General features: G+C 44.4%; 1 long non-coding RNA gene across 1 annotated transcript; it reads right to left on the bottom strand.

Annotated features, from left to right (window-relative positions):
* Nucleotides 1-12,999: 12,999 nt before the first annotated feature.
* Nucleotides 13,000-16,295, bottom strand: LOC123107779 (uncharacterized). Its single transcript, XR_006451749.1, has 6 exons — nt 15,226-16,295; nt 14,661-14,775; nt 14,348-14,533; nt 13,665-13,757; nt 13,481-13,567; nt 13,000-13,374 (listed from the first exon to the last, which is right to left on the bottom strand). It is a non-coding gene; the product is annotated as an uncharacterized lncRNA (long non-coding RNA).
* Between the last annotated feature and the right edge of the window lie 4,974 nt (nt 16,296-21,269).

The raw sequence follows: 21,269 nt of genomic DNA, 5'->3' as shown, positions 1-21,269 counted from the left end.
GGCTTCGTTAAGCACTATGGAGGAGGAGGAGGTGTTGGAGAGGGAGAAGGAGGCAACCAAAGGCGTAGCTCAAAAGCCCTCCTTCCCCCACTATATATAGGAGGGCCAAGGGGGGGGGCGCCGGCCCTAGGAGATCTAATCTCCTAGGGGGGGGGCAGCCAAGGGAGGTTTCCCTCCCTCCCAAGGCACCTAGGGGTGCCTTCCACTAGTGGGACTCCTCCCCTTTGGAAACCCTAGGCGCATGGGCCTATTGGGGCTGGTGCCCTTGGCCCATGTAGGCCAAGGCGCACCCCCTACAGCCCATGTGCCCCCCCGGGGCAGGTGGCCCCACCCGGTGGGCCCCCGGGACCCTTTCGGTGGTCCCGGTACAATACCGATAACCCCGAAACTTGTCCCGATGGCCGAAATAGCACTTCCTATATATAATTCTGTACCTCCGGACCGTTCCGGAACTCCTCGTGACGTCCGGGATCTCATCCGGGACTCCAAACAACATTCGGGTTACTGCATATACATATCCCTACAACCCTAGCGTCACCGAACCTTAAGTGTGTAGACCCTACGGGTTCGGGAGATATGTAGACATGACCGAGACGACTCTCCGGTCAATAACCAACAGCGGGATCTGGATACCCATGTTGGCTCCCACATACTCCACGATGATCTCATCGGATGAACCACGATGTCGAGGATTCAAGCAACCCCGTATGCAATTCCCTTTGTCAATCGGTATGTTACTTGCCCGAGATTCGATCGTCGGTATCCCAATACCTCGTTCAATCTCGTTACCGGCAAGTCACTTTACTCGTACCGTAATGCATGATCCCGTGACCAGACACTTGGTCACTTTGAGCTCATTATGATGACGCATTACCGAGTGGGCCCAGTGATACCTCTCCGTCATACGGAGTGACAAATCCCAGTCTCGATCCGTGTCAACCCAACAGACACTTTCGGAGATACCTGTAGTGCACCTTTATAGTCACCCAGTTACGTTGTGACGCTTGGTACACCCAAAGCACTCCTACGGTATCCGGGAGTTACACGATCTCATGGTCAAAGGAAAAGATACTTGACATTGGAAAAGCTCTAGCAAACGAACTACACGATCTTGCGCTATGCTTAGGATTGGGTCTTGTCCATCACATCATTCTCCTAATGATGTGATCCCGTTATCAATGACATCCAATGTCCATAGCCAGGAAACCATGACTATCTGTTGATCAACGAGCTAGTCAACTAGAGGCTTACTAGGGACATATTATGGTCTATGTATTCACACGTGTATTACGATTTTCGGATAATACAGTTATAGCATGAATAAAGACAATTATCATGAACAAAGAAATATAATAATAATACTTTTATTATTGCCTCTAGGGCATATTTCCAACAACTTTTCTGTCAGCTCAGCTTATCGTATGCTCACCCGCACAAAGCTGAACAGAGAGGCGTGGCTAGAGGGTCGCGGGGGTACATCAAGAGTAGAAGCAGAAGGAGCTGATTGGAAGTCGTTGTGGAAGGTACAGGTCCCGTCGAAGATCAGGGTCTTCATGTGGAGATTGGCAAAGAACTCGATCCCATCGGCTGCAGTGTTGCATAGGCGAAACATGGCAACTTCTGCAGCATGCAGTTTGTGTGGTGTTCATGACTCATGGAGACATGCTTTGTTGGACTGTCCTATGTCAAGGAGCACGTGTGCGCTGTCATCCGAAGCCATCCTGGATCAACTGAGCATTAACCAACATGATTGTGCTAAGGATTGGATCTTTGTCATGGGTAGAACTTTGGAACCGGAGGAATTTATCAAGTTTGCAATAACTCTTTGGGCCATCTGGGGTGCGAGGCGCAAGGCAATATATGAAGATATATTCAAAAGCCCATATGCAGTTCATGGCTTTGTTAACTCTTACCTAGGAGAACTTCTTCAGCTATCTCAAAAGGGTGAGCCCCATGGGAGTGCAGCAGCTGGGCGGTCGGGTTGGCTAGCACCGCCCGAGAATTGTATGAAACTAAATGTTGATGCAGCAGTGAGTAGGGGAGGAAACCATGGAATGGTGGGTACAATATGCAGAAACAGCGAAGGCACTTTCCTTGGCGCGTCGGCCTATGTTTTTAGAAATCAAAATGATGCAGCTACCCTTGAAGCGCTAGCTATCAGGGAAGGTTTGGCTCTAGCCCAAGATCTGAATTTGAACCGTGTACATCTCGCTTCAGATTGCCAAGGTGTTGTGTCAGAAATCAAGAAGGGGAGTGGATCAACCTACAGAGCTATCATCGAAGAGATCAAGATGACGGCTACGTCTTTTACTTCATGTAATATAGTTCATGAGTATAGGAGCTTCAATAAGGAGGCTCACAATTTAGCGAAGCATGCTTTAAAGTTAGGGCCTGGTCGTCATGTTTGGCTAGGCCAGCCAGAGGGAATTCCTTTCGTCCTTGTAAACATTGTGACGGTTTGAAATAAAAGCTTCGCGAGATTGCCTAAAAAAAAGGTGGTAACATATGTTCTGAAACTCCGCTCAAAAAAAAAATATGTTCTGCAATTGAAGCTGAAGCTGAACTTTGCGAACTTTAACTTTTTGGATACGGAGTGATGCAGATTTATTGGGGACACAGCTGCTGCAAATAGACAACTTGAGTGTTGAAACTAAACAAAGGACGTACGATACATTCGAAGGTGTATAAAAGTTGACCATTTTTTAGAAGAAGAAAACCTAAAAGTTGACCATCCGCGCAACAAGTCTCTAATTATTTTCTCCTCCGTCCACAATCGATCTCCACAACGGTGAGGATAGAAGCGGGCAGCTAGAACATGGACTCAATGCCACAGCGCTCAAAGATGTAGGTTCTGCTCTTGTGCTCGACCATGCGCAGCTTGCCTCTGCTCGCTTCTCCGTTCACAATCTCCACGCCCGTGAGGATAGCAGCCGTGTGAGCTGCTAGCTCTTCATCATGCTTCTGAGGTTCCATAAAAACGCCATAGGTTTTGGCTATGCAAAACCTGTTGGCCCCAAGGTACACCATGCTGCTGCGGATCAACAGCCAGTGGTTGGGGAGGGCCGGAGACTCGCCACCTGCGCAGCACCTTGGGAGCGCGGTCCAGAGACGAGAGGTCGACGGCGCAGAGGTCGTGCTGGCTTTCGCCGCCGATGCCGAACCAGAGGCCGTGGAGCTCCGGGACTCGCAGGGCGCGGCCGTGGAAGGGCAGCACCCAGCGGCCTGCCTTGGCCCACTGGTGGTTGGACGTGTCGAAGCAGTAGGTGCCGAAGGCGCCTTTCTCGCGCGCTGAAGAGATGCAGATGGTCTCGCCGTCCTCGAGCAGCGCGTATGACTGGATGGTGCGGGCTTCGCAGGCCGGATCGTCGAGGTAGGGCGGCGGCCGGAGCTTGCGCCAGTGCCAGGCCTTGTTTACATCGCACCTCCCGAGCCCGTATGGGTTGTAATGGATCAGAGCCTCGAACTCGCTTGCGTAGGACCCGTTGATCGCGTAGAGGGCAGCAGAGCGACCGGAGTCCTGGGCGCCGTCGGCGCTGGCCTTGGTGACGCACAGGGAGATGGGACTCCGCCACTTGGGGGAGTTGAGGCGGGGCAGCATCTCAATGGAGCCGCCGTCGGCGTCGGCGTCGTACAGGACGGCTTGCCCGGCGAAGTCGACCGCGACGGTCTTGCCTTCGCCGCCGCCTCGTCCGTAGAAAGGCATGAAGTCGAGCGTCAAGCAGGCCTCGCGGGATGACTTGAAGCTGACCACCGGCCGGGTGAGTTCCTGGGTGCTCCTGTACGGCAGCGACATCTTCTTGGGCTGCGCGTGTGCCGTGATTGCCTCTGCCGCCGAGGGGTAGAAGAGATTCTCATGGGGCATCATGCGGCTCAGCCAATACGAGCCGCCGCCGCCGAAGTCCTTCATCACCAGGTTGATGAACTGCCGGGAGAACATGGCCTCTTGCCAGGGAGGAAGCTGGATTCGTTCAAGATGCGAGAGAGAGATTCACGAGGGGAGGATGGGGGCGATAAGGGGAGGGGGGAATGGCAATCCCTACTTAAATTACGCTCGCTGACTCTTGGAATCTACCCAAGGCGACTAGGGTTTTACTATTCCGACTGCTTCCACTTTATAAATACGTAGTTTCCGTCCAGAAATACGTACTCGGAGAAATGGATAAGAAGTGATGTATTTAAAATTAAAATACGTCAAGATACATTCATTTCTCTGACGAGCATTTTAGGACGGACGGAGTATAAAGCAACCGGCGAAAAGACCCCAACCACCCCCGACCACCACGTCCCTCCCGGAGGCGACACAGTGATCCCTATTCCCTAGCTCTGCCCACCACCGGCCCTTCCTCTCACCGTCGCTAAGGGTCTCTGCCCTGCGAAGCCCGGAAAGTGCGGACGTCGGCGGGGCCATACCTCCCTTTCTCCGAGGCGATGGCGCGACATTCGTTTGACAACGGTCTTGGCGGTGAGGCACTGCGATGCCCAACGATGGCACTGCTTGGTGGTGGCGGCGGGTCGAGCATCGCCCGACGGCCCGCCCTCGACTGAATTGGCGGTTGTGAGCTCTCAATCCATCAATTTTGGATCTGAAGTTCGATGGAGGTTCTCGGTCTGTGGCTGCCTGCGGGTGTGGTGGGCACGGTGTTGACTCGCCGATAGTAGCGGCTTGGGGCTTCGGTGCTTGTGAGGCCGATTGCCATGGTTGTTGGCGGGTGTGATGTCGCCAAGGCTCGGTGGCTACTGGGCACCATGGTGGTGCTGGTAGCTGCACTGTACTCGTCGTGGTGGTACTGGTGAGACGTGATGATGTGGCTTCAATGGCGTGGCATTGCGATAGTGGCGAGGTGAATCAACATGGATGGAGTTACCCTTTTTCGTGAGCGCGATATAGATGAAAATCTACACGTCTTTAGACGGTGCTAGCGGCTTTGGCGCTCGTGTGGGTGTCGTTCCCCTCCTTGAAGGTGCCAATGTGGTGTGTCGGCACCTCTCTCTCTCTCTCTCTCTCTCTCTCTCTCTCTCTCTCTCTCTCTCTCTCTCTCCGGGTGAAAGCCTAGGTTCGGTTCTGGGTCGGCAGCTTTGGCGTTGTTCCTCAATTGGGAACATCATTTGTGGAGACATGGCTTAGTGGTTCTATAATGCGTCCTTTTTGGTGCTCGTCACTATTTCGGATTGTTATTCAAGGGCGCTATGTACGCCATTGCGGGTGAGCCCAAGATGATGGCTACTTGGAGTTGTCCGAGTCCACCACCACCTACCAAATTTTTTAGGCGCTCAAGGGTAGTTGGTGCATCGATAAGGATAGTTTTTTGGAGTTGTTGCTCTTAGAAGGTGGCCAGTGTTGGTGGAGACACAACTCTGGTGATCAATTTAGGACATACACTTATGCATGGTTGTTGTCTCGTGTGCGTTCGTGTTGGTGTTGTTTTGCTTCTCACGGGATTATGGTGGGAGCTTGTCGATCTTTCTTCTAACTTATCTTCTACCTTCTATAAAGCTAAGGCAAGCAATTTGCCTACTCTAAAAAAAAGCAACCACAGAATAATGTACATGGCCGAATAATATAAAGTGATGAGATAGCCCTCCTACAACGCTGATCTCAGAATAACCAAATCATGCAAGACACAACGACTACGCTATCGAAATACAACATGGACAGAATTGGGTACAACGCCACATGATGACCCACAAGTGTAGGGGATCTATCGTAGCCTTTTCGATAAGTAAGAGTGCCGAACCCAATGAGGAGCAGAAGGAAATGATAAACAGTTTTCAGTAAGGTATTCTCTGCAAGCACTGAAATTATCGATAACAGATAGTTTTGTGATAAGGTAATTTGTAACAAGTAGCAAATAATAAAATTAAATAAGGTGCAGCAAGATGGCTCAATCCTTTTTATAGCAAAGTACAAGCCTGAACAAACTCTTATATGAAGGAAAGCGCTCCCGAGGACACATAGGAATTATTGTCAAGCTAGTTTTCATCACGTTCATATGATTCGCGTTCGGTATTTTGATAATTTGATATGTGGGTGGACCGATGTTTGCGTACTATCCTTACTTGGACAAGCATCCCATTTAGGATTAACCCCCATTGCAAGCATCCGCAACTACAACAGAAGTATTAAGGTAAACCTAACCATAGCATGAAACATATGGATCCAAATCAGCCCCTTACGAAGCAACGCATAAACTAGGGTTTAAGCTTCTGTCACTCTAGCAACCCATCATCTACTTATTACTTCCCAATGCCTTCCTCTAGGCCCAAACAATGATGAAGTGTCATGTAGTCGACGTTTACATGACACCACTAGAGGGATGACAACATACATCTCATCAAAATATCGAACGAATACCAAATTCACATGACTACTTATAGCAAGACTTCTCCCATGTCCTCAGGAACAAATGTAACTACTCACAAAGCATATTCATGTTCGTAATCAGAGGGGTATTAATATGCATAATGGATCTGAACATATGATCTTCCACCAAATAAACCAACTAGCATCAACTACAAGGAGTAATCAACACTACTAGCAATCCACAGATACCAATCTGAGGTTTGGATACAAAGATTGGATACAAGAGATGAACTAGGGTTTGAGATGAGATGGTACTGGTGAAGATGTTGATGGAGATTGCCTCCCTCCTGATGAGAGGATCGTTGGTGATGATTTCCCCCTCCCGGAGGGAAGTTTCGCCGGCAGAACAGCTCTGCCGGAGCCCTAGATGGTTCCGCCAAGGTTCCACCTCGTGACGGCGGAGTTTCTTCCCCAAAGCTTGCTTATGATTTTTTTCTCGGATGAACGACCTCATATAGTAGAAGATGAGCATTAGAGGGCCACCAGGGAGCCCACGAGGCAGGGGCGCGCCCAGGGGGGTAGGGTGCGCCCCCACCCTCGTGGTCAGGGTGTGGGCCCCCTCAGGTACTTCTTTCGCGCAATATCTTTTATATATTCTGGAAATAACTTCCGTGAAGTTTCAGGACTTTTGGAGCTGTGTAGAATAGGTCTCTAATATTTGCTTCTTTCCAGCCCAGAATCCCAGCTGTCGGCATTCTCCCTCTTCATGTAAATCTTGTAAAATAAGAGAGAATAGACATAAGTATTGTGACATAATGCGTAACAATAACCCATAATGCAATAAATATTAATATAAAAACATGATGCAAAATGGACGTATTAATTCCCCTAAGCTTAGACCTCACTTGTCCTCAAGTGAAAGCCGAAATCGAAAATATGTCCACATGTTTGGAGATAGAGGTGTCGATAAAACAAAATACGGACATGAGGGCATCATGATCATTCTTAGAGCAGCAATATACACACACACACACACACACACACACACACACACACACACACATATATATATATATATATATATATATATATATATATATATATATATATATAGGTAAAATAGATGGGGCACCTAGGTGCTTAGGCACCTTGATCGTTTTGAAAACTGTGATATATTTAATTTGTTTTCTAGCTATTCTTCATGCAAGACTTTTCATGCTTATGTTTTATTTTTTGTTCTAACAATTGGACATGCAAGACTTGCCATAAAATCAAACTATTAATGTTGACTTTTTTTGAATTGCTGCAGGTATGTAATGTGCGTATTTTTGTTCCTAACTATCTAATACCTACCAATGAAATTATATGCATACGCATGTATATATGTATTCAATAATTTATTTTTTTCAACTACTACATTTATTGTTTCCTAATTATCTAAAATGGGTATCATATACTTACTAACGAATGTATGTACGTACACGGGTATGTATATATACAATAATTTATTTGTTGACTAATTGCATTTTATTTTTGTTTCCTAACTATCCAATACGGTTATATAATACTACTAACAAAAATATTGTAATACCCGGTTGACGTATATAACCGGCTATATGAAAAAGGGTATATAAATATTGTATATACCCGGTCGACGTATATATATACCACCCTCGGTGAGGAATTCTTATTCCTCACCCCAGCCGACCTGTGTAGCATATCTTAGTCGATGTAAGGTTACATAGAGTAGAAGTGTTCTGTAAGACATTCTAGCAACGTAAGATTACCACACTTGTGCCCTGTAAAGTTACGTCAAGGAAGCAAGCTAGGCACACCGAAACCATCACCGTAAGAAACAAGGTGATTGCAACTTAAAATTATGGCTACAAATGGCGGATGTGTTTATTTTTTTTCTGTTGAGATAAGGCTGCATTCTGGCATTAACAATTTTTAATATATTAGCAAAATGTAAGTAAACATATTTTAATAGATCGATGAAACGGGCTGAAACAATCAGTGGCCCTACGTTTATCTTTTGTTCAGAAGTCAAGATTTTCTCTCTTCTGACTGTAGCTAACCATGACTCTGTTTTTGCTTAGTACTGCTACTTTTCTTGTTCATCCTGTCTAGTAGGGATCCTCATCGTGCTGCTCTTAAATGAGATGATGCTCCAGCACCAGGTCAGATTCCTGCTCAGCCCAAGGAGAACGAGAACTTCAAGCATCAAGTGATCTCTAGGACTGTTTAAAACACTTCTCTTTGTCCCTGTAAAAAAACACTTCTCCTTAAAACACTACTCAGTCGCAGTGTGGCCACCACGGAAAGGCAAGAAGCTGCCTTGGGTCAGACTGCAGTATATCCACAAAAGCATAGGGCACTGAGCACTTGAGTGAGCTATATTACAACAAGCCAACTTTGAGCTATCATTAGAATCTGAGAGATGAGGCTGTCCTGCGCAATTATGTTCCCTGACATTGAACTTTCTAGGAATGTAAATAACCTATGTTTGAGTATGGCTTGTCGCAGAAAGGAAATCTTAAAAATGACTCCTTATCTCCCATTGTCCAGGAATATGGCGAAGATCATTGGAAGCTGTTGCCTGTGCTAGAGTCTGGTTATATGTCAGGAAGAATGATCTGGCCACTTGTAATGGTGGTGGCGATTCGAGCGGCTACCTGAAGAGCTAGCACGCTTCCGCCTGGAAGGGTGAGATGCTTTTGTGCTGTTGTTCTCCATCAATTTGAATGAAGAGCATTGTATCTCTTGCAGAACCTGGACTCCCTCGTATATGCATATTGTTGACCATACTGGAAGTAGTTCCGTAATGTTCATCACTCTGAAAAGCAAAGAAGAAAAGGCAGAGAGAGAGAGAGAGAGAGGCTAAATTATTTACTTTGATAAATACAAAGGGTCACAATAGAAGGTACTAATGTGGAACCCATCTATTCTTCAGGTGCCGCTTCACGCTGAGGCTGTGGAATTTGGTTATTCAGAAATTTCTCATACACGACATGGACACGTCTGCGTGGAGCTCGTACGACTCAGTCAAGGCATGGTGGGCGAGCATGAGCGCCGTGGGCACCACCAACCGAAAAGTGAAGGCCTCGATCACCATGCTTGTCTCGTGGGTCATTTGAAACGAGAGAAACGCAAGTGTTTCGGCATAAGAGCGCACCTCCGCCAACTTTACTCAACACCATTGTCGACGAGGCAAACCTTTGGATCACCGCCGGGGCAAAGAAGTTAGGGTCCTTTTTATTGCGAGAATAATTGTCATGCCGTACTTTGGGTGTATGTTGCAACAAACTCTTCTCTCCTTATTTAATATGTGAGGCAAATCTTTTGCCTCCGTTTCAAAAAAACAATAAAAGGTACTGTAAAAGAGACTAAAAATCACATATATTTTACAATATTTTGGAAGTAAAGGGGAGCCCAGAGATTGCTCTAAAAAGTTGCAACAGTTTAATCATTTTCAAAAAGAGACAAAACATGTATGGAATGTATATTTAAGGCACCACAGACAAATAAATACGTTTTTAAGTATGCATCCAGTTCAATATATAATAGTTGGTTGCATTCATATATGGAAGATAAAGTTATATATCGCAAATTGCAAGAATCAAATATTGCAGCTAATTAAAGTTTAGATCAGAGCACCTCAAAAGCTGACATGTCCTAGTATTGTATAGATTCATAGCAGGTGTCATTTTGGATCTCTTAAACATGCAAACAATAGTAATTGCAGGACCAACAACAAAACATGCCTTGTGTCTTTGTACTTTTCTTATTTGAATCAGCCCTAGCTTTATCACTATCAATCATCTATTATGGATCTTTGGTTACAAGAAACAAAACACTCATTTAAGATAAATTTAGTGTGAGAGACAAAACAGAAAATCTTAATGATCTAGCACAATAATATCTCATATAGTGCAACCCAATCAGATGATATATAATGGAACATTCTCTGACGATCCAGATAATTTTAAAAGAGCAAATTACAAAATACGATAGGGTGAGAGGTGCAACTTTTCCAATGGTACTATAACTAGCAGTATCAACTCCAAACATGCTGCATTACCAAAAAAACACTCTGACCATGCTACATGCTTTGTGTTTTATCTATTGTTGCTTCTGTTTCTTAATACCATGTTCAATAAGTTGACTACATATGAGTTTTCGAACACATAGAGTAGATCTCGTAAGCCCAACTTCCATTTCAGTGCATCATAAACCAAATACCGTGACTAATTATATAGAAGAGATGATCGACATCACAATTACTACAGAACTTGTTATATACGCAAGCGGAATTCAGAAATTCTCATCATACTATTTCCAATACTAAAATGGTGATAGTAGTATCCAGCTTCAAGCATGCTTTTACAGTCAATATATCCTGCTTGTTTTTTCTCACCAACTTAGGTGATAGGGCAAAGGGACCACAAAAACCATAACTTCATCCCTCCGTCCAAAATGAGTGTCTCAACTTTTTACTAAAGTTGTACTAAGGTTGAGACACTTCTTTCGGAACGGAGGTATTAATTTGTACATGAATTAAGTATGGTGATCTTTCCAAGAAAATTTCTACCTATGAAAGGGTGGAACCTATTGCGATCCATAGAAAGGATTTGACGACTCTATTGTTATACCTTACATATTACTCCCTCCGTATCATGTGTCAAAAATGTCTTATATTATGTTACGGAGGGAGTATTAATTACCAAAGGCCAGTCCCTATCCCTACACACCCTCGAAGTTCTGCAGTACGCTGACAGTATCAGGGGGAGACTTCAGCAAGTCCAAATCAATGGCCAGCCTCAAAACATGTGAAATGTCTACCATCTCTTAGTATTGTTAAAAGATTTATGCAGACCTGCTAAATTTTATTATACAAATATGTAGCCGAATTTTCTTATATAGATAGGTAGCTTGTTGTAAACAGTGTCCAGTGACATGACAAAAGGGAAAAGTAGGTTAATTAAGAACACTACCTGACAGACTTACCCCCATGTTCTCAGATTCAGCTATTACCAGCTACTACTGATTGACCGGAAAGAAGTGCACTGATATTTCTGTTGTTTTTAATTTGTTTCATACAATTGCTAGTTTATCCAATAATCTGTGAGGGGACTGTTGGAGCTAACTCGACATTGGCATGTCATAAATTGTTGAAGGTGTGCATAAAAAAATTCAAGATGCCAACAGAAGGTTAGGTAGAGGCCTGATTAGCTCAAACCAAATAAAAGTAAATGCGGTGAATAAGCCTACTTGAGATTAATTAACCATGGATCTGCTCATCAAACTTTCTAACAAAAACAGAGTATATGGCAGAGATCAGCTAGCAAATTGAGCAAAAAGCGGTTCCCAGAATAAAGAGGAAAACATAATCAAAGACGTCCTCAAATATTGCTAATATGGAATGGAAAGATCCCTTGTGAGATATTTTTCGTACCCGTGTGGCCGTGTGGCTTCTACGTTTGATGATTGAACAAGGTTAGGAGGATAGTCGTAGACTTGTGGCCTTGTGAAGCAGGTGGAGACGGGGAGTCGTTCCTCATGGCTGGACTACATGGAGGAGGGGGCGAGCATACCGTCGCTGGATGCCGCCGGCCGACGAGGGCACGAGGTCGCCCGCCGCACGGACACAAGGGCTCGTCCTCACCACACCGCACAAAGCCCAGAGGCTGTGTGATGCTACCATCCGCTCGCCTCTGCGCTGCGAGCCACCCAGAACTTCCGGCCGCTCGCCGCCGAGATCTGCCACCGCTTCCGCCCTCCATGGACCCATTCAGAGACCGGGTTCCAGCTCTTAAACCCACGACTAAAAACAATAACCGTCCGCGCACATGCTAAACCAAAAATTACATCGAGGCGGAGAAAAGTTTACGAGTACGAAGGGGTGAGCGGTGGATCCCGTAAAAAAAAGTGAACGGTGGGGGTGCGAGAACTTCTGGCTCGGTCGATCGGTTCGGGTGAGGAATTACTTATTCCTCTCCCAGGGTTATTAATAGACTTTCTATATACTAGTAAGCTTGCACGTGCAACGCACGTCTCGACTAATTCATTTTTCAGAGATACATCTACTCTCAATCAAATACAGCTTGCCTATCTGTCTCTCATACTATCATATTCTTATAGTAGTTCTTATCAAGAATGAATGTCGGGTTTGGCAACGGATGCCAAGAATGCACTCACACATTTTAAAGGCAATATAGTGCATACATTTTAAAGGCAATATCATTTCCAACCAAACGGCATGCACGATGGTTGGCTCTTTTACCCTGGAGATAAATTCATCCTGATCATCTTGTAGACTATCCGGCCTACAATTCCAGTATGTACAAGTACAACACCATTCAGCAGGATCTTTACTATTTTCTGAAAAGATTCCTTTATAGTTTATTCCAGACTGAAAAGGATCTTTATCTATTTTTTGAAAAAAAAAATCCTTTATAGATCATCTTGTACATGTACAGAACAGAAGTAAAAGACAAGTTGGGTGTTGTGCAAGTTGGGAGTTGTGCATTTCAAACTGAAAAGGATCATTATCTATTTTCTGAAAATATTCCTTTATAGTTTATTTTTCTTGGTTAGTGAAAGTAAGTAGGAAGACAAGATTATGGTGGAAGTTCTTTTTTCTTTTTCCTGTGGACTGCAGGAGTGATAAAATGGTTTCTTTTGTTTAAGCACTAAAATATTACTTGAGCACACAAGCCTAGTTTATAAATCATGACACTGTTTTCTTTGCTGGAAACCATGTGTGCGATGTAGACCAGTTTTATAACATGAGCAATAGCATCAGCAAGGAAAGTAATATGTAATTACAGAGAGCAAAACCCATATATATCCTCTCAAAATCCATATTCCAATGAACTGTCATTATCTTACTCTCCTTCCTGTAGTATTTATAATTCTTTTCAAGGTAAGCTTCACTAAACAGATGAGAAACTTGCAGGTTCCATTCAAGAGAAAACTTGAGACATACTTTTCTATGCATTGATCTATCAATGATGTTGACAGCAAGGAATAGTGTTTCACCCAGTAGCTCAAGCTTGTACTGCACCTGCATACTGCATTGGACAATGAAACATTGGGGTTTGTAAGAACTTTACATTCCAGAGAATACCAAGATAGACTACTTTGCCGAATCCACTAAGCATCGAATGGAATCCTTACCTCAATCAACCAGTCAATCAGAAAAATACGCCTTTTCTCATTGATATCAGTTTGGTGTGTCATGTAGGTGGGGGGCTCACAACTCAACTTGTACAGCACAACAAATTTGGCAATGAGATTATTATTGTCGTACAAGGTCAGAACTCTGTAAATAACTTCGACGGGGTTCCAAGCAGATAATTACCTTGGTCCGTCTGTAGAAGCTATAAATTTCAGCGAGGTATTCGACAACTGCGAGGGAGTTCCTGATGTCATAGCTGTCGATGTCAGGTGCTACCTGGTAACAAAAAGAACAAATATGCTGAAATATGAACAGAGATACTTCAAAAGCAGGATGATGACCATGTAAATGTCTAAAGATCGATTAAATCCTCCATCAACTTATATGAACCAGTTGTTCACAAAATGTCATGCCATCATGACCCAAAGGCATGTCACCCAGACAAACTTCGTACTAACTATAATTAGCGTGTCCAGCATGTTATCTACCCTGCACAAAAAGAGAACGCGCTTTCTTTCGCTAATAATTATAGGATGATGTGCTTGTCATACACACAACAGGCATTGTCGCATTCATACCCCCAGTACTACATATAATCCCCCAACTGAAAAGATCCGCTAGTAAAGTCGCTTCCGGCAGTCTGGGGCACCACTGTAGTATGGTAGCTTGACGATTTCGCCATCCGCAGAAACGACGTTGTTCAAGAGTCAAGACATAGCCATAGTCGTAGCAAAGCTCCGTCAAAGCACGTATACCAGTTAGAACTCAAGAGAAGCTATAGAGTTTTACCTGTAGAAATTGTTGAGATGCATCAGAAATCAATTCACCTGAAGTGGAAGTATCGTGTCGGCAGCAAAAAGCGTCACCTTTTGTAGCTTGACGTCGTGGTGATTTGTTAGGACACACTGGGCGAAGAGGTTACGGTTGCAGCTGTGGTTTATGAACCTTGCGAAACTTCCAACAGAGCCAGCATCGATGTAGTCCTCCGGCGCGGTGGTGCCTCGGAATCGTTCTCAACGTGAAGTGATGGCATAAGCATATCAGACCCTGCCCTTTTTTGTACAAGAGTGGAAACAAATCATTTACAAACATCCATTTTTCAGAGACAAACTAAGAAACCGAGCAATGAGACAAATGATGAGTAAGCGAAATGAAAGCTTGAAGCGAAACAATTAGTACCTCCCGTCCATCTTTAGAACCTCCCACTTCTTCAGTCCTCCTCAACACACCAACATACTCACAGATTGGAGCCCCAGTGAGGATGGCTAAACATCTCATCATTAACTAAAAAAATCTGAATGAAAAATCTGAATGTGACCACCTTTGATGAAACAAAAAATGCTAGGAATCATGGAACAGAACAACGAACAACATTGATCCTGCCCCAAATCGAACTCATTGAATGGTGCGATCGGGTGTAACTGCACAATAAATTAAATTCGACTAATATAGGCTTTAAGCAAAAACAATCATAGAGATGAATAGAAATAATTCAATTGAGGGCCAATACCTCATTTGAGGAAAACATCCTAATGGAGATCGATTTTATTTGCATTCTAAAACCTCGTTGGTCTAACACCATGTTATCAGTACTATACTGTGCAGAATTTTTACTTATTTAATATTTGATTACCTAATTAGTAGTAATCCATGATGGCTATCAAGAATCCATGCATAATATAGAAAAGCATCACCTGTCTAAGAAACAAATAAATCTACAAAAATCAAGTTGCCTCTTGCAAACCTTGTCGACCACCAGCACAGGGGCTCAGCCCGGAGGGGGTGGCTGGGTTGGCTGGGGAGGTCGGGCAGATGCTAGGCGAGCAGGAAACTTGAGCAAACGTGCTTGCCGACCCCGATGCCATCCAGCAACTGGTAACTGGCCACCTCGAAATTGTGTGCCGCGGTGATGCTATCCGTCAAGCATCTGGACAATATATTGGGTAGCTGGCCATGGTTAACTTCGGAGGTGGTGGAGTTGTTGGTCATGCTGAAGAAAAATGCAATGGGTGTTGCAGGGTTGCAAACACACAGAACTTCCTCTGATAAAATTCAGTTTTGAACCTAACAGATATAAGCTTTAAACTTGAGATCAACAGCTCTCACCAGGTGAAATCGGGCCTTCAACGAAACACAACCCAAAATTCAATCTGAACAAAATGAAGAAAATTTGAATGTGGAAATAATTTAAGATCAGAACCAAACCTACCCACCTGGATGGTTCACGTACGCGACGGAGCTACTGGAGGAGGGCGCGCCGAGGAAAAAGACTCGACAGCCGAGGGCGTGACGGGCAAGACACACGACCGCCTCGCTAGGAGAGGACACAATCCCGCATGCCGAGCAGGTCTAATCACCGGCCCGGCGAGCCCGTAGGTGGAGGCCGTGAGGAAGAAACCCCATCCGCTGACGTCTCCTGGAAACGGATGGCAGCGGGGAAGATCCGGTCATCATCGTCGTCAATCTGGTAGGGAGGAAGACTGGCAGTCGCGAGGGAAGGACCATCGGAGCTTTGGTCCATGGCCATGGCGCCCTGTAGTGTGGGAACGAAGATAGAGGAGATAGATTAGTGAGGTGTGGCGGCGAACTGCTGCCCAATACGGCGACCCCCGTTCCTGTGCCGACGAAGAGGAAGAAAGGGCCAGGGAGGAGACGATGTGAGAGTGCAGCCTCGGCCAAAGTACGGGAGCACCCTCGCTGGCATCAACCGCAGCGGCACGGGGCGGCGGCCGGGCACCGCACATCTCCCTTTTCGAGGGTGAGACGCGGGGTTCACTGGGCACGGCGAGGGGGAGGCGTGCGAGCGCCACATGCTGCGTGGGTTTTCTTCGAGTGAGGGACGGCGGCAGTGGGCGCGTGGGGGAAGTGCGAGAGAGGAGGCAGGAGCGGTTTCTTTCCCTTTTTTTACGGCGAGTGGAGGTGGGCAGCAGGGAGACGTGCGTTTGGTAAGGGCTAATTGCAATTAGCACTAAACACAAACATGGGATGATTCTGAGCCGTACAATTTGTTGCATGGATGAATTGGTTCTCCGCCCTTTCGTGCTTTTATAGTGGTAGTATATATATATATATATATATATATATACACACACACACACACACAAGATCCTCACATATCTATAACCTCTATGTCAACACGGCGCCCCACTGTGTTGGTGTCACCGCTTATCCTCCTTTCCGTCCTCACAAGAGCCGAGACTAATGGTTGTATTCGCGGACACCAGCTTGTCGAACAAGGACGGTTTCAGCCCGGCGGCGTCGATGACAAGTGCTAACTTGTCAACACATATGTGGGCTGATGGTCTTCGCTAAATCAAGTACTAATAATAACACTTAATTGGACCAATAACATAACTTATGTTACATAGCCCAGAAAAATATTATTGCAAAAAGGTACGGACTGAAAAAAATTGGTTCACAATCATTTACTGGAAAATACATTATGACAATGTTTGTCGTATATATGGACGCAGGGGATCAATATTTTGCTTTAAAGTTCTATGAAGTGTTTGTGGCTCATGCCACATTACAATTAGAAGAAGAAAATCTTGTCATCTGTAGGTGGGGGCTAGCACTTTGGGGAAGTTATACCCTCGAGATTCACTCTCAAATAAAATTCAAAAGTGCAAAAACAGATCTAACAGTAGTCACAGTACAACTTGGCAGCCTCCTCGTTTATTAACTTGCCGTTGTTTTGATGTAGATTAGGCACCAGCCTCTCTAGCTATGAAAACTCAAAGTACGTACTAAATGAAATCCTTCTCAACTGTGTTTCTGCTTCCACAATAATCAAAAAACTTTTTCTAGCAACATCAACAGTCAATACATTTTATTTGTGCAGACAGAAATGCATATCACAATATTGTTACTCCACCCTCTCGAGAAAATACATCATTGTGAATTAGTGGGTTGCACATAATTAGTGTCACATCATGGATTTAAGTCGGGTGGAATTTAACATCGTGTAAACTCGAGTGCAGTACACCCAAGAGTAGAAATCCACTCATTTCTCATCTAAATCCACCTTGTATCTTTGGTACTGCAGAAATAGATCACATCAATTTATAAGCAACAAATTATCTAAATTTATAAGCACCAACATTATCTATGCTCTCTTATCTTTAGATGTGCAATAATCAACAAGTCCCGTCATGAACAAATTCACCGCAACCTCACCTCTCTGTACAACCACGTGAGGCTTGATCTTGCTGGAGAGCAAGTTTACTGCAGCCTCAAAATCTTCACATAATCTTGTTGGATAACACATGCACGTACACTTTCTTACTGAAAAGAAATTTGGTACTGCAACCCTTGTGATTTAGGCAAGTAACAGTAACATAGTGCTGAGAAGTAATATCCTCACTCTAATATAATAACAGTGTCAACATTATTTCTGAGAAGTGAGGGGAAAACTAAACTGAAGATCAAACCCCATTACTTGTGATTTTCAATACAAATGAAAGGTGCAATATAATAACAATATAATACTTTGACAGGAGTAATGGGAGACTGAATGGCATTTTCAGATTAACCTGCATATGAATGAGCATAATCCATAGTGACAGAACAAATAATTCCTTGTCACTATTAAGAATATCTTCTGCTTAAATTGTGACTCCATCTGCATCAGACATCTGAACCCGAGCTTGCTTGATATGCTGGATAGCCATGGTGCAATTTCTTTTTATGTGTACCTGATGTAGCAATCACTTTCTGAAATAAAGTATAGTGTCATAGTAATAGCAATAAGCATCGGGATAATGTGGGAGCTGAACAACTCTACATAGAGTTATGGCATCATGGAGACGTTGAAATAAATTTCCTATAGTGAAAACATACTCTGACAGCACAACCTATAAGGAAAGCTTAATTGGATTATTCACCAAAGATTCAAAAGAAACTTATAACCAAAACATAAGATGTCAAGAGTTCAGAACTATGTGGGATAGTTATTGTTCTTTTGAGATCATTATTGCATAGTTGTAGAGCACGGCAACGCCGGCTATCACAATAATCTTGTTGATAATTCAGTTTGTAGCCCATGGCTGATAGACGCGTCAAGAGATCACCTTCTGCATGAAAGATTCTTCAATTGATGAACAAGTAAAAGAAGACACAACCAGTTGAATAAAATACATGCAGGTTTGCAAATAAAATTAAGCATGCATGCCAAAATTAAATCCGTACATAAGCAGAACACGTACCATGAAATCAAATGATAAAACGCCTACCAAAACTTTGCACAAGGGGCCGCCAAATAAAGAAGATAATTAACCACACTCTGATGGGTACATGTACACGTGTGATGGTATTGCACGATCAAAATTCACTATTGTACTTTAGAAGTATTATCGTGGACATCAGACTACATACCTCATGATGATGTATATCCTGATTTGACTGCCTATTGAACTGGAGGAAGCAGCTGGTTGTGCCCTCACCACTGTCGTCGACTCTGTCGGGCATGTATTAGATCACTGATAGTACTGAAACCGTACAATTTCTGACATGCAAGTAGTAGTTTCGTTGTAAGAAAATTAGTTCCAATAACTATAGTGAAAATATATTCAACATGTAAAGCAGTGGGTACTAAATACTGCATGCACGGTCCAGTAGACGCAAACTCCCTAGTAGCTTCACACATATGCACATAAATCCCAATCACACACATATGCAGATCTTCAATTGTAATTAGCATCCACGATGCTGGGGTCAGTCGAGAAGCATCGCTATCACATACTGCCTGAGTAGTCATTAGAGTAAATCAGTAAATCTCTTTGATTGAAATGCATACATGCTTTTGAGTAACTCTGAACAAAGAAAAAAGAATTGCTTGCTGTCATGCGTGGTATGGTTAAAAGTAAGAGGGGTTAATGGAACCATTGGAGTCATAGGCTCCTAGTCACGCCGACTCGCCGAGGCTGCCATCTAGCCGGCAACGCAGTCGGCGCCTTCTCTCCAGATGGACGAAGGTTTTGCATGAAGTTTGAAGTGGGAGGACGGAGGTCCAGCCACTCTAGACGTGTGGAGATTGGCATCTAGCCTACCTAGCGGATCCATACGTGTGTGCACGAGAAGCAACATGACAACATCTAATAGCAAACTTTGTACGTTGCAACTTCAAGCTAACATTCTTCTCAAAATCCATCAACCTACTTGTTTCAGTTGTGCATGGACCGATTGATCTAGGCCGGGAACAGGTCGCCAATGGGGTTGACCGCGCAGGTCTCCCAATGAGAGAGCTGCGTCTCCAGGCCGTCGGGCGGTAGACTGGGAGATCTCCCATGAGCTCCCGCTAGCACCAACCAGACCGAAGCATGCAGAGCCTGATTCACCTGCAAGATTACTGTCTCGTCATCAACTAATCAGTGGCAAATCACAAAGTACATGTTTAGAACGATCAAAAGTAGGCAGCAATAGCAATATCGATATGCAGGTGAGGGCAACGACGTCACCATGAACACAGGGAGGTACAGCTAGGCGGAGGAGGTGTGCGGGGTAGGGAGAGTGACGGCTGGGAAACCCCTATCGGGCAGCGGGAAGGAGAGGAATCCAGAAATCAAACCTGGAACTGCCGACAGGAGCCGCCACCGGACCAGCAGCAGGAAGCCACGCCGTCCCTACTCTGCCTTGTCTTCTTTCCATCTCATCTTCTCTCTCTCCCTCATCTCTTCTTCCTGGGAGACCGAACCGCCATAGCCATGGAGCGTCGCCGCCGCAGGCCCCCTCACCGCCGCACTGGATCCTGACCTGATCCGCCACTTCCCCGCCATTCCCCGCCTCCCAGAGCCCTACCACCGCCGTCGTCCTGCATCTCGATCGGATCTGGAGCGCCGCCGCTCGATCTAAACATGAACATATGGTTGACGAAAAAAATATGAACTGTTTTTTCTTCACTTACCAAGAACTGTGGGTTAAATTAGCGAAAATACGGGGACCTTTTCATAAAAAAGGTCGTGACGGTGAACCCGGAGACTCAATCCGTGCTTTATTATTAGGGATATATATATATATTGTTATATGATCTCTTATGCTAAAGTAACAATTCAATCACACTTTCAAGTATGAATCATACTTCATTGAGAACCAACAAACTCTAATCTCAGTCATTGAGGCAATTGCAATTTATCATAACATAGGAAAGAGTCAATATAAGAGTTTTTCAGCAAGTCCACATACTCAACCATCTTTTAGTCTTTCACAATTGCTAACACTCATGCAATATTTATGGGTATGAAGTTTTAATCGAACATAGAGAAAGATAGGGGCTTATAGTTTTGCCTCCCAACATTTTACCTCAAGGGTAATGTCACAATAATAGTTCATGAAAACTCACATCTAATTAGCTATATATATCAGGATCTTTCCAACACATTGTGCTTGCCAAATGATACAATATAAAAAGGAAAGGTGGATATCACCGTGACTCTTCGCATGAAGTACAAGACAAGAATAAAAGATAGGCCCTTTGCAGAGGGAAGCAGTGGTTGTCATGCGCTTTTACGGTTGGATGCACGAAATCTTAATGCAAAAGAACGTCACTTTATATTGCCACTTGTGATATGGACCTTTATTATGCAGTTTGTCGCTTTTATTTCTTCCATATCACAAGATCGTATAAAGCTTATTTTCTCCACACTAATAAGTCATACATATTTAGAGAGCAATTTTTATTGCTTGCACCGATGACAACTTACTTGAAGGATCTTACTCAATCCATAGGTAGGTATGGTGGACTCTCATGGCAAAACTAGGTTTAGGGATATTTGGAAGCACAAGTAGTATCTC

The sequence above is a fragment of the Triticum aestivum genome, chromosome 5A, assembly GCF_018294505.1.
Source record: "Triticum aestivum cultivar Chinese Spring chromosome 5A, IWGSC CS RefSeq v2.1, whole genome shotgun sequence".
Taxonomy (NCBI): domain Eukaryota; kingdom Viridiplantae; phylum Streptophyta; class Magnoliopsida; order Poales; family Poaceae; genus Triticum; species Triticum aestivum.
This window is presented reverse-complemented; position numbering and strand designations above follow the sequence as displayed.